This window comes from Propithecus coquereli, unplaced genomic scaffold (assembly GCF_000956105.1).
Source record: "Propithecus coquereli isolate 6110/MARCELLA unplaced genomic scaffold, Pcoq_1.0 Scaffold583, whole genome shotgun sequence".
In the NCBI taxonomy this organism is placed as follows: Eukaryota; Metazoa; Chordata; class Mammalia; order Primates; family Indriidae; genus Propithecus; species Propithecus coquereli.
The window spans coordinates 289,743-301,029 of NW_012151763.1; positions in this window are offsets into that span (position 1 = coordinate 289,743).

Below are 11,287 nucleotides of genomic sequence, written 5' to 3' on the forward strand. Positions count from 1 at the left end.
TATGGTGAAGCTTGGATAGAAGAACGGTGAAATTACTGAGCTGCTTTTCAGAAAGTTTATGGGGACAATCTCCCAAAGAAATCAGCAGTTTACCAATGATAACTTGTTTTAAGGATGGGCGAGACTATGTTGCTGATGATGCCTGTAACGGCAGATCATCCACATCAATTTTTGAGGGAAAAAATCTTGCTTGTGCCCTGAGGCAGACAATAGCCAACACTGCAGACATCTCAACTGGTTCAGCTTACACAATTCTGACTGAAAAACTAAAGCTGAGCAAACTTTCTGCTTGATGGGTCCAGATCAGCTGCAGACAAGAGCAGAACCTCCAAAGGAAATTTTAAACAAGTGGAATCCTCAAGTATTTCTTTGAAGAACTGTACAGGAGATAAAACATGGCTTTGCCAGTACAGTCCTGAAGTCAGAGCACAGTCCAAGCAATGGCCACCAAGAGGTGGACGTGGTCCGCTCAAAGCAAACGTGGACCAGTCAAGAGCGAAAGTCACAGCAACAGTTTTGGGGGATGTTTAAGGCATTTTGCTTGTTGATTATCTGGAGGAACAAAGAATGATAACATCTGCTTATTGAGGGTGTTTTGAGAAAGTTAGCCAAAGCTTTAGCAGAAAAACTCCAGGGAGAGCTTCACTAGAGAGTCCTTCTCCACCACAACACTCCTGCTCACTCCTCTCACCACACAGGGAAATTCTGGAAGAGTTTTCACGGAAAATTATTATAGTCCTGATTCGGTTCCTTCTGACTTCATTTTGTTTCCTAATCTTAAAAAATTTGTAAAGGGCACCTGTTTTTCTTCAGTTAAGAATGTAAAAAAGGCTGCATGGATATGGTTAAGTTCCCAAGACCCTTAATTCTTTAGGGATGGACTAAATGGCTGGTAACATTGACAAAGTGTCTTGAACCTGACAGAGCTTATGGTGAGAAATGCAGTTTATATTTTATCTTTTAATTCCATTTTTCCATGAACTTTCTGAAGTCTCTTTGTACATGTTTAAGGATGTCCATAGAAATGTTCAGATACTGAATAAACAAAAATTCTAAATGTTTTATCAATGACGGACATGTAAATTTATACAATAGAATACAGCTATAAAAATAATTATGTAGCTCTATAATTACTGACATGAAAAAGACATCTGAGTAAATACCTCTTTCTGAAGTTACAGAAGAACAGGTATAGTACCCTCTTTAATGTACATTTCTCTACGTTATGTGCCTATCATACACACTGTACAGATGTCTGAAAGATGGCTGCACAATGTTAGTAGTTAGTGTCTCAGGATGATGGAAGTGCAGATGATTTTTCCTTTTCTCTTACACTTCTTTAAAAACACTGATTTCTTTTTTACAATTAACATCAATCATGGTAACATATATGTATAAGTTTTATTTTTTCAGAAGCAAAGAAAGAATGAGCTTTGTCTACCATCTAGGGACAAAAATGCTGTGTTTTCTTTTGCAAGACACACTTAGCAGTAATAGTTCCTATGTGTACTGTGGGGCAGGTGGGGAAGGCCAACCCGTTTCTCAGCAGCTCCCCCACCCCCACCTTCTCCTCCAGCAGAGACCAGCTCAACAGCATTTTCAGTGTCACCTGAAGGAGAGCTTAATGATCTCCATCTGGAACAATGTGACCTGCGCACTTGCTATCGTCCACTGATGCTTATTAAGAAGCTGGGGTTCTTTACATGAAAATCTTTATTATGATAAATAAAAACAACAAACTGTTTTTAAAATTTTTATTTGGTGTTAACTCCACAAGAAAAAGAAAATCAGTTACTCTGGTGTACGTGAAATCAGAACAATACAACCACGGGGAAAAAAATCTCAGCCCAGGAATGGAAACTGATACTTCAGTGCTATGGATATGCAATGCGCTTCATACCACAGTGCGTTTCAGTGTTTGCCAACTTTTTTTTTTTAATGCTTTTTCTTTGTGATCATTCATTCACAAAACTAAAAACCACACTTTCAACTCTGTTGCTGAAAGCTTCTCAGCTTCAGCTACTTAACTATGAAAACAAATAAATACATAATTTGTTAATCCCTTTGCCCATTTATAATCCATCCCCGTTCCCCTGTGGAAGGTGCTGTATCTTCTCACCCATGTCCGAGGAAGTCTGCACCTTTGCCACCTAGAGCCCTTTCCTTACAAACAGCAGCTGTCCAAAATCAACTGTGCTCAAGGTTGTATCTGAAATCTAATTATTTGGTCTCAGCTACATAAGCAACGATTTCTAGGACAATCGTCACTGTAGTGATTTTAGGAATTTACAACTTCCAATCCTTTTTTGCCTTTGCTGTTAAATTATATTTCAGTGCAGATGCTAATCATTTTTTAGGAAGCTCCAGAAGAAAGAAAAATACATAAAAACTTATCTGAAGTCTGTAAATAAATAACAGCAACATAAAACCTTACACATGCACACACATGCACACACAAACCCACTTTAAAGTATCAAAAGATGTGCTGTATAAAAACAAACCCTAGCCTGTGGTGAGATCAAACCCAATGGGCACGTCAGGCTTCTCACAGTGAGGACATACAGGCCCATGAAGACTCCACGGTCTTTGATGGTGTTTTCTGTGTTATCAATTAAGAAAAAGGCAACAAAACCCAAATCATAGATTTCACAGCCAGTTCAGCTCCCAGCTAATAAATTATGTATTTATTGCCTGTCAAAATCAGTAGTGAAGCTATCTAGTCCCTATCAGACTTTTCTTTTCTGCTGTTCTTGATGTTCCAGACATGCTAAATTGATTTCACAGATTAGGTGTTTTTTTTTTTTTTAAACAAGTTGGTAAAAAAAAGAAAAACAATTTAAAACAAATACTGCTCCTCTGAGCCTCGACCTGCTGCATGTCATGACAGCTCAAGGAGGTGATCAGCACGCACAGACATGATGTGTCCAGGTGTCCTGACCCCTGGGTTCACTAAGTGACACTGGACAGTCAGCACAGCAATCACACAGGCATGTGGGAAAGGCATTACTCTACCCGCCTCGCCCCACCACACACAGAACCTGCCCAGAACATTCTCTCAAACACAAAATGAGATATAAGCTATGCTACATCACAGCCACAAGAGCAGCTAGCTGCAGCAGCCAAAGATTTCTTTGAGTGATGAGGTGGCCTGTACTGAACGCCATATGTTTACAATTTCAAGTTTTGGGGGATTCAATTCAATGTAGGTCACCAGAAAATGATAATTTACAACTATGTTCTTTACCGTGTATTGTAAGACTCACCAAAAAGAACCCTGAATGATGTTTTGGTATAAATGCAAGAACAAGTTGTGGGGAGGGGAGCGTACCCCACTCTGCCTCACACACTGCTCCATACCCCAAATCCTTGGCTTCTTCAGTTAGCAAGAAAGTCACAAACCATAGTATCTTCCATGATACTTTAGGGGTAAAAATCCTAAGATAGAAAACACAGTATTTTGTAAGTCTCTAAAAGCATACCTTTGTGGTTCTCACTTGAAATTTACATGAGATTTTACTGAACGAAGACTGCAGTTGAGTCACCCATGCTTCTCTCTGGCCTTCGAAAGGCACTGAGCCACTGCAGGGTAAGGATTTATATCCCAGTTCTTAGAGAACAAAGCCTAAATGTTCCAAAGCTAAAGTCTCTGAAAGCAGAAGTGGTTGTTGACACTGCAATGCTAATAAGGTAATAGTGATATAACTGCAGTTAGAAGGAAAATTAACTGCAGTTAAGATGCAAAAAGCAGTGAAACTTCTAAGACAAGCACATGCACACCCATTCTTGATTTGACAACACAATCTAGTCTATTTCAAATAGTCAAGAATTTAACAGCTTGGAAAAAAAAAATCTTCAACAGGATAGCTGTCCTCAACTCTAAAATAAGTAAGAAGAGAAAGATAATTACTGATCTGAATCAGTTAATTGAAGAAGAAACCTAAGTTGTTGTGTTAGATTAACAGGCTCACAAAAGAGTAATTTTCCATCACATATCACTTTTAAAAAATAATTTGTATTACTTTGCAAGTTTAGAGATGAGTTCGAGAGAAGAGTTCCTCTTCGCTAGGGTCCGCCCATTCACCTCCACCTTCTGAGCCCGTGTCTTCCGAACCAGAGCTCGCGCTGGAACACATCTTTCTGCGGAAGCCATTTGATTTTGCTCCAGAATCTCTCTCTCCTATACATCTTGCTTCATAAACAGAAGACACCTAAGATTGAAACAATTTTCAACAGATCAAAAAGACACATTATTTTCCAAAAGGGCTGAGATATTCTTTATTTATATATAGAGATGAAATTGTTTTCCTGTGGAAAGTTACAAAAATGTAAAGAGTTTTACCGTTTCAGAGCAAAACAACCTCTCCTCCCTATCCATGAAGGACTCCAAATCCTAATTCTACATGTTTAGTCACTTGGACAAAATGCTGACTATGTTAGGGTAGGATACAAAGACTTCTTTCCTTTTCTCAACAAGTCTTTGAATGCCTGCTACGGACTAGGAACCGTGCTGGGCACGGGGACTCCAGTGGTGGGACGGACGTGGGACGTGGGGCTCACATTCCGGGAGAAGACAGGCAAGCAAAACGACAAATTCAACTCCAGACTACAGCACGTACCTCGGGCAATGACGGGAAGGCAGTTCTGGGCAGAGATGCAATGCTCTGTTGTGTGGGACTGTCCCCCCACCAGAAGGTTAGCATCTCTAGCCAACAGGACACTAGATGCAAGTGGAAGTCCCTCTGCAGTCACAGCCACTAGCGAAGCTCCCCTTACCCCATCACATGACTGGCAACACCCCACCCCGTATCTAAAAGGCGGCATTGTCCGTGATTGAAAACCCAAGGCAGGAGCACAGGAAAGCCACACAGAGTGAGGGAGAGTAGCGGCAAATGGAGACAAAACATACAGGGCCTCAAGGCATGGCAGGGAGTGTGATTTGTCCCACATGCAAGGGCAAAGGCACTCATCATGGTTAGGAGTGTGGGCCCCAGAGTCTGCTGCTTCTGGGGCCCACTTCACAAGTGCACTTTATATACAGCTCCGTGACTTTAGATACATGGTCCTTAATCTTTATGCGCCTCAGTTTTCTACTCTGCAAAATGGGCATGGCAATGGCACCTACCTCACAGGGTCATTGTGAGGACTAAAAAAGATACCACTTGTGAGGCCATTCTGTCTGCTGTGTGGAGAGAAGACTGGAGAAAGAGGACAAGAAGAAGGGGGACAGACACTGGAAAGACCACAGTAGCCATTCAGAGGGGACAGTGGTTTGAACAAAGGGGAGAGTGGTAGAGACAAGAGGAGTGGGGGGTGTCTGGGGTGGCTGAGAGGTGGAATAGTCAGGACTGGCAGGCAGGCTGTGTGCAGAAGGTGACAGAGGACTGACTGACACCCATTCTCCATTTGGGGCTTGACACTGGGGGGAGGTGGGAAATGTGCACTGGGCAGAGCTGGTGAGGAGCCTCAGACTCCTGCCTGTCCTGTGAAATCCGACAGGTCGACAGCAGGACTTGGACGGCGATGCTGTAGGGTGCTCAGGAGGACAACTCCTACAGGACTTGAACTGACACTGACAATCAACACTGAGAAGGAAAAGAAGTTTCCCTAGATTCATTCACCTGCCTGCCTAACTGGGGAAGGCCTGAGATGAGGCTGAACCAAGCACAGGCCCTGTACTGGCCTTCAGGGTGGTCCCAGGCTTGCTTGGGAGGCAGAAATGCAGACATCGAACGCAGCTAAATGCTCTGGCTGGAGCAAGGAGTGTCCTACACAGGGTGCAGCAAAGACACAAACAGGACAGAATTCGTTCTGCGGAGTCCAGGACAGGCAGGGAAAAGTACACTGGAAGGGCTCCCTTGTGGTGTGCTTTGTAGGATGAAAAGGGTGCCCACCCAAAGATTTGAGGGGCAGCGACAAGGTCACCTTTGCATTTAGAAAGCCAGCTGGCAGCAATGTGAGGGAAAGACTGGAGGGAGGGCTAGGGACTCTATAGGAAGCCCTGACAGTAAACGGTCAAGGCAGGAGACGAAGCAGACCCAATCCAAGGGCCAGAGAAGAGGAAGGCCACGTCCACAGAACTTGCTGGTTCCTGGGAGGGGCGTGGGGCACTCACATGACTCCAGCTTTCTGACTAGACTGACAAGTGAGGTGGTGGCCATTTTTAAGTTAACAATAAGGAGGATAGTCCACTTATTCTATTAAAATCTAACAGACGTTCTTCATTACTGGGTATTTCTTTAACATCTGGATATGCTTCTATATCATTCTCTCCCTTGGCATTTGTATAACATTCTTAATCATTTTGAATGGAGAAGGGAAAAGATACAACACACTAAGCAATCTAAGAATTTTTTTTATTGGCACAGCGTTTTGTTTCATTTTTTTGCTGAAAAGCAGCACCAGGAAGGGCTGGCATGTAGAGAGCTCACAGCCTGAGCACCGTTCAGTCTACTGCAGGACCCCAAAGGGAGAGGTCTGAGCCCCATTCCCTGTGGGTGCCTCTGTGTGGTGGCTACATTGTCTCTCTCGGCAGCTGCAGGTAGGGGAAAGGAAGGGGAAAATAAAGGTCTTAGGTGGAGGAAGGTCTGCAAACTGATCAGCTTCAACCCTCTCTCCGGGAGTCATTCTGCCCAGAATGACAGGGCTCTGGAGTCACGCAGAGCACCTGGGACCCACCGGACCCCTGTGGCTCCTGCAGTCTGGGCCAGAGTTGGGAAATGTCTGTGTGGGGACAAGCAAGATGGAACTTGAGGGGTCGAGGCCCCCCAGGGAGAGCAAAGGTGCCCGGTGGGTAGAGAAGCCATATGGCGCCTGCCGACCGGCTCGGGTCTGCGGGGTGGGAGGCGCCCTGGGGAGCTGAGAGCCTGGTGCCACAAGAAGCTCTCCGCTCGCTGGCGGCAGCAGTCTCTGGGCTAGTGTCTCGGCTGGTCTCTCCAGTAGCTTGGGAGCCCACCAACAGTCCGGGATGCAAGGGAGGGGGATTTCAACTGCTCCACACACCCTTCTCACTGGTCTACGACCCTCTCGGCCCTTAATCCCCACCAATGCCTTTTCCTTCCAGTTTTGCCCTTTTCCCGTGGAGTCCCCGGTAGGTTCAGGCACCCTTCCTTCCGCCACTCATTCGATCTATGTTTGTCTGTCTCTTTGCTTTTATCTCTTTCATCTAAAATTTCTCCTTCTCGCCGAGATGCTCTGGCTGGTGGTGTCTCTCAACTGCCAGCTTGCCTCCAGGTCTCACAGCAATGTTAGAAGCCATGCAAGGGAGGAGTTGGGTATAATCTTTTATGAAGCATCTACACTACATGCGCAGCAGTATAGTGTTATTTTAAGGTGGAGTTATTAATATTAAATATGTGTTGTCAACTCCAGGACAAGCAATAAGTTTTAAAAACAGGTATATTTTGTATGGTGAGAGGATCTAAAATAGAATTGTACTAAATGCTCTATAAAATGAGAGAAAGAAGAAAAGGAAGAGGAGAAAAGAACACATGGTAGATATCAATGCAGTTATATTAATGATCACTTTTTGTGTAAATAGTCTAAACACACCAATTAAAAGACGGAGATTGTCAGTATGAATAAAAAAGAACAATATTCAAGCACATGATGTCTGTAAGAAATTCATTTTACATTATAAAGACTCAGGTTAAACGTAAACAGGTTGGACAAGATAAAACATGCTAACACTAATAAGAGAAAGCTGGAGTAGCTATATTCATTTCATATCTAGAGTGTCTGAAATAAAAGAAATACAATACCGATTTCTGAGAAGGATACTGAGCAACAGGAACGCTCATTAATTGCTGGTGGGAATACTAATAGTATAGTCACATTGGAAGACAGTTTGTAAGTTTCTTACAATGCTAAACACAGTCTTACCACGTGATCCAGCAAACACACTCCTAGGTTTTTACCCAACTAATTTGAAATTCTGTGTCCACACAAAAATCTTGCATATGAATTTTTATGGCAGCTTACTTAATAGTTACCACTGTAAGCAAGTAAGTTGTTCTTCAATAGGTGAATGGATAAACAAACTGTGGTACAAGCATATAATGGAACGTTATTCATCAATAAAAAGAAATGAGCTACAAAGCCACACATGGCATGGATGAATCTTAAACGCCTATTGTTAAGTGAAAGAAGCCAATCTGAAAAGCCTATATAATGTATTATCCCATGTATTCGATATTCCGGACAAGACAGTACTATCGAGGCAGTAGGCCAGGCGTGGTGGCTCAGGCCTGTAAACCCAGCACTTTGAGAGGCTAAGGCAGGAGGATTGATTGAGGCTGGGAGTTTGAGACCAGCTAGGGAAACATAGCAAGACCCTGTCTCTACAAAAAGTGAGAAAAAAATGAGCCAGGCATGGTGGCACATGCCTGTAGTTCCAGCTACTTGGGAGGCTGAGGCAGGAGGATCATTTGAGCCCAGGAGTTGGAGGCTGCAGTGAGCTATGATGACACCACTGCACTCCACTCCAACCTCCAGCCTGGGCAACAGGGTCAGACCCTGTCTCTAAAAACAAAACAAAACAATACAAAACACAAAACCAAAAACCCCACTATAGAGACAATAAAAAAAATCAGTTGCTGCCAGGGGTTAGGTAGGTGACGGGGGAAAGGTTGAATAGGGTAAGCACAGGGGATTAAGGAGGGTGGTGAAACTAATCTATCTGTACAATACCGTAATGGTGGACATGACACTACGCATTTGTCAAAATGGACAGCACTTTACAGCACAACGAGTGACGCCTAATTTAGGAGGTCTGAAAACCCGAGGGAAGAACAGGCAACATGACAAAACAATCTGACTATATTGCAGATATGTGAAACGATCTCTCTAATGAATACTGAGAGAAAAAGTCCTGGCCTCAGTAACTTTGGAAGTGAGTGGACCCTGTAAAAGTAAAGTTAAAAGGAACTCAACACTCCAGATAGAGAGGGACCTTGCGGAGAGAGAATGCTGACACCAGGCTCAATGCATGGAGTTCTTGGTTGTTCTGTTCCATATGCCCCACGGGTATAAGCCTTCTTTTGGGGGTGATGAAAATGTTCTAAAGTTGATTGTGGTGATGGTTGTGTAACTCTATGAACATACTGAAAGCCAGCGCATTGTACATTTTAAGTGGGTGAATTGTATGGCATGTGAATTATATCTCATTAAAGCTTTTATTAATATAAAAAAAAGAAAGAAAAGAAAGGGACCTTCCAGATTCTGGCTGTTGCCTATTGTCAGTCCTAGGAGAACCCTGGTAAGAGGTGTGGCACACTCTCATGTCTGCAGTGGGGTGGGAGTGGGGTCTTGGGGAGGTGAGGCTTTGTCTGAGGTGGAGACCACAGATCATCAAGGGCTAGATTTTGGGTGGGGGTAAAATGAATGAAAATGGTGGTTTGGGTGGAAAAGCAGCTGAGAGGAAGCGAATGAATTGGTCCTTGAGTCAAATTCCAGGAACTCTGAGCTGCATCCAGCTGGAGAAGGCTCCCAAACATGCAAATTAAATTGTGGGTGATCCAGGAGGGAAATTTTATTGAACTTTATTTGTGAAGCTACAATACTTTGGTATGATATGTCCTATTGAGCTCCATATGCTCTTAGATACTTTTGATATCAACGGAAGTAATTCCCAAAGGAGACTGTGGTAGTGTAGGGTGTAAAAATAATATATTAATAGAAAAACCCTGCCATTTATTAAAGACGCTATGTATGCTAGGTGGCTTTTACTATTGAGATATAATTTACATGCTATAAATTCACTCTGTTACAATGTAGGATTTAAAGTGGTTTTTAGTATATGCACAAGGTTTTACGACTGTCACCACGAATTCTAGAGCTTTTTAATCATTCCACATTCACTTTATAAAGTTCACAGAAATCTCTGCATAACCCAAGATCTCAAAGATTTTCTCCTATCTTTTCTTCTACAAATAGTGTAGTTTGGGATTTTACAGTTAAGTATATCTTCTGTTTTGAGGTATGGTTTGAGGTTCCTTTTTATTTATTTTTTTGCATATAGGTGTACAATTGTTCTAGCACCGTTTGGATTGCATTTGCAACTTTTGGGGGGTGTATTCTAGGCTTTATTATGTTCATTTGATATGTGTCTATCCCTTTGCTAATACCACACTGTATTGGTTGGATCGCTAAACACTAGGAACCGACAAACTACAGCCCATGATCCAGAACCTGTCTGCCTCCTATTTTTGTAAATAAAGCTTTATTGGAACACAAAGGTGCTTATTCATTTACATTTTGTCTATGGCTGTGTTTGCACGACAACAGTAGAGTTGAGCAGTTGCAACAGAATCTGTACAGCCCGCAAAATCTAAAATATATTAAGTATATGTCCTTTTACGCAAAAAGATTGCCAACCTCTGCTTCAGAGTAAGTCCTGAAATTGGGTTATGTGAGACCGCCAATATTGCTCTTCTTTTTCAAAAGTGTTTTGGCTATTCTATTTCTTTTGCCTCTGTAGGTACGTTTTGGAATCAACTTTTTAATTTCTACAAAATCTTCCTGCTGGGATTTAAAAAAATAATTTATTGGGGTAAAATTTACATAACATAAAGTTAACCATTTTAACGTGAGCAATTCAATGGTATTTAGCTGTGCCACCACCACCTCTACCTAGTTCCAAAACATTCTTATCACGCCAAATGGAAAATTCTTACCCATTAAGCAGTTTCTCTCCATCCCTCTGTGTCCCCAGCCCCTGGCAACCACCAATATGCTTTCTGTTTCTGTGGATTTGTCTATTCTGGATATTTCATATAAATGGAATCATACACTATTTGACCTTTGTGTTCGGCTTCTTTCATTTAGCCTCATGTTTTCAAGACTCATCCGTACCATGCATAGCATGTACCAGTACTTCATTTCTTTTTATGGCTGAATAATGTTCTACTGTATGGATATTCCACAATTTGTCTATCCATTCATCTGTTGATGGGCATTTGGGCTGTTTCCAATGCTTGGCTGTTGTAAATCGTGCCCCTATGAACATGCATGTACTTGTTTGAGTATCTGTTTTAAATTCATTTGGGTCTATACCTAGGAGTGGAATTGAGGGATCATATTTATTCTATATTTAACTATTTTTTTTTATTTCAGCATATTATGGGCGTACAGATGTTTAGGTTACGTATGTTGCCCTTGCCCCCCTCCCCCTCTTAAGTCCGAGTTTCAAATATATCCATCCTTCGGGTGGTGTGCATTGCACTATTTGTGTATGCAAATACCCGTCCCCTCCTCCCTCCTCCCCCCTCCCCCCTCACCCCTGCCCAACATC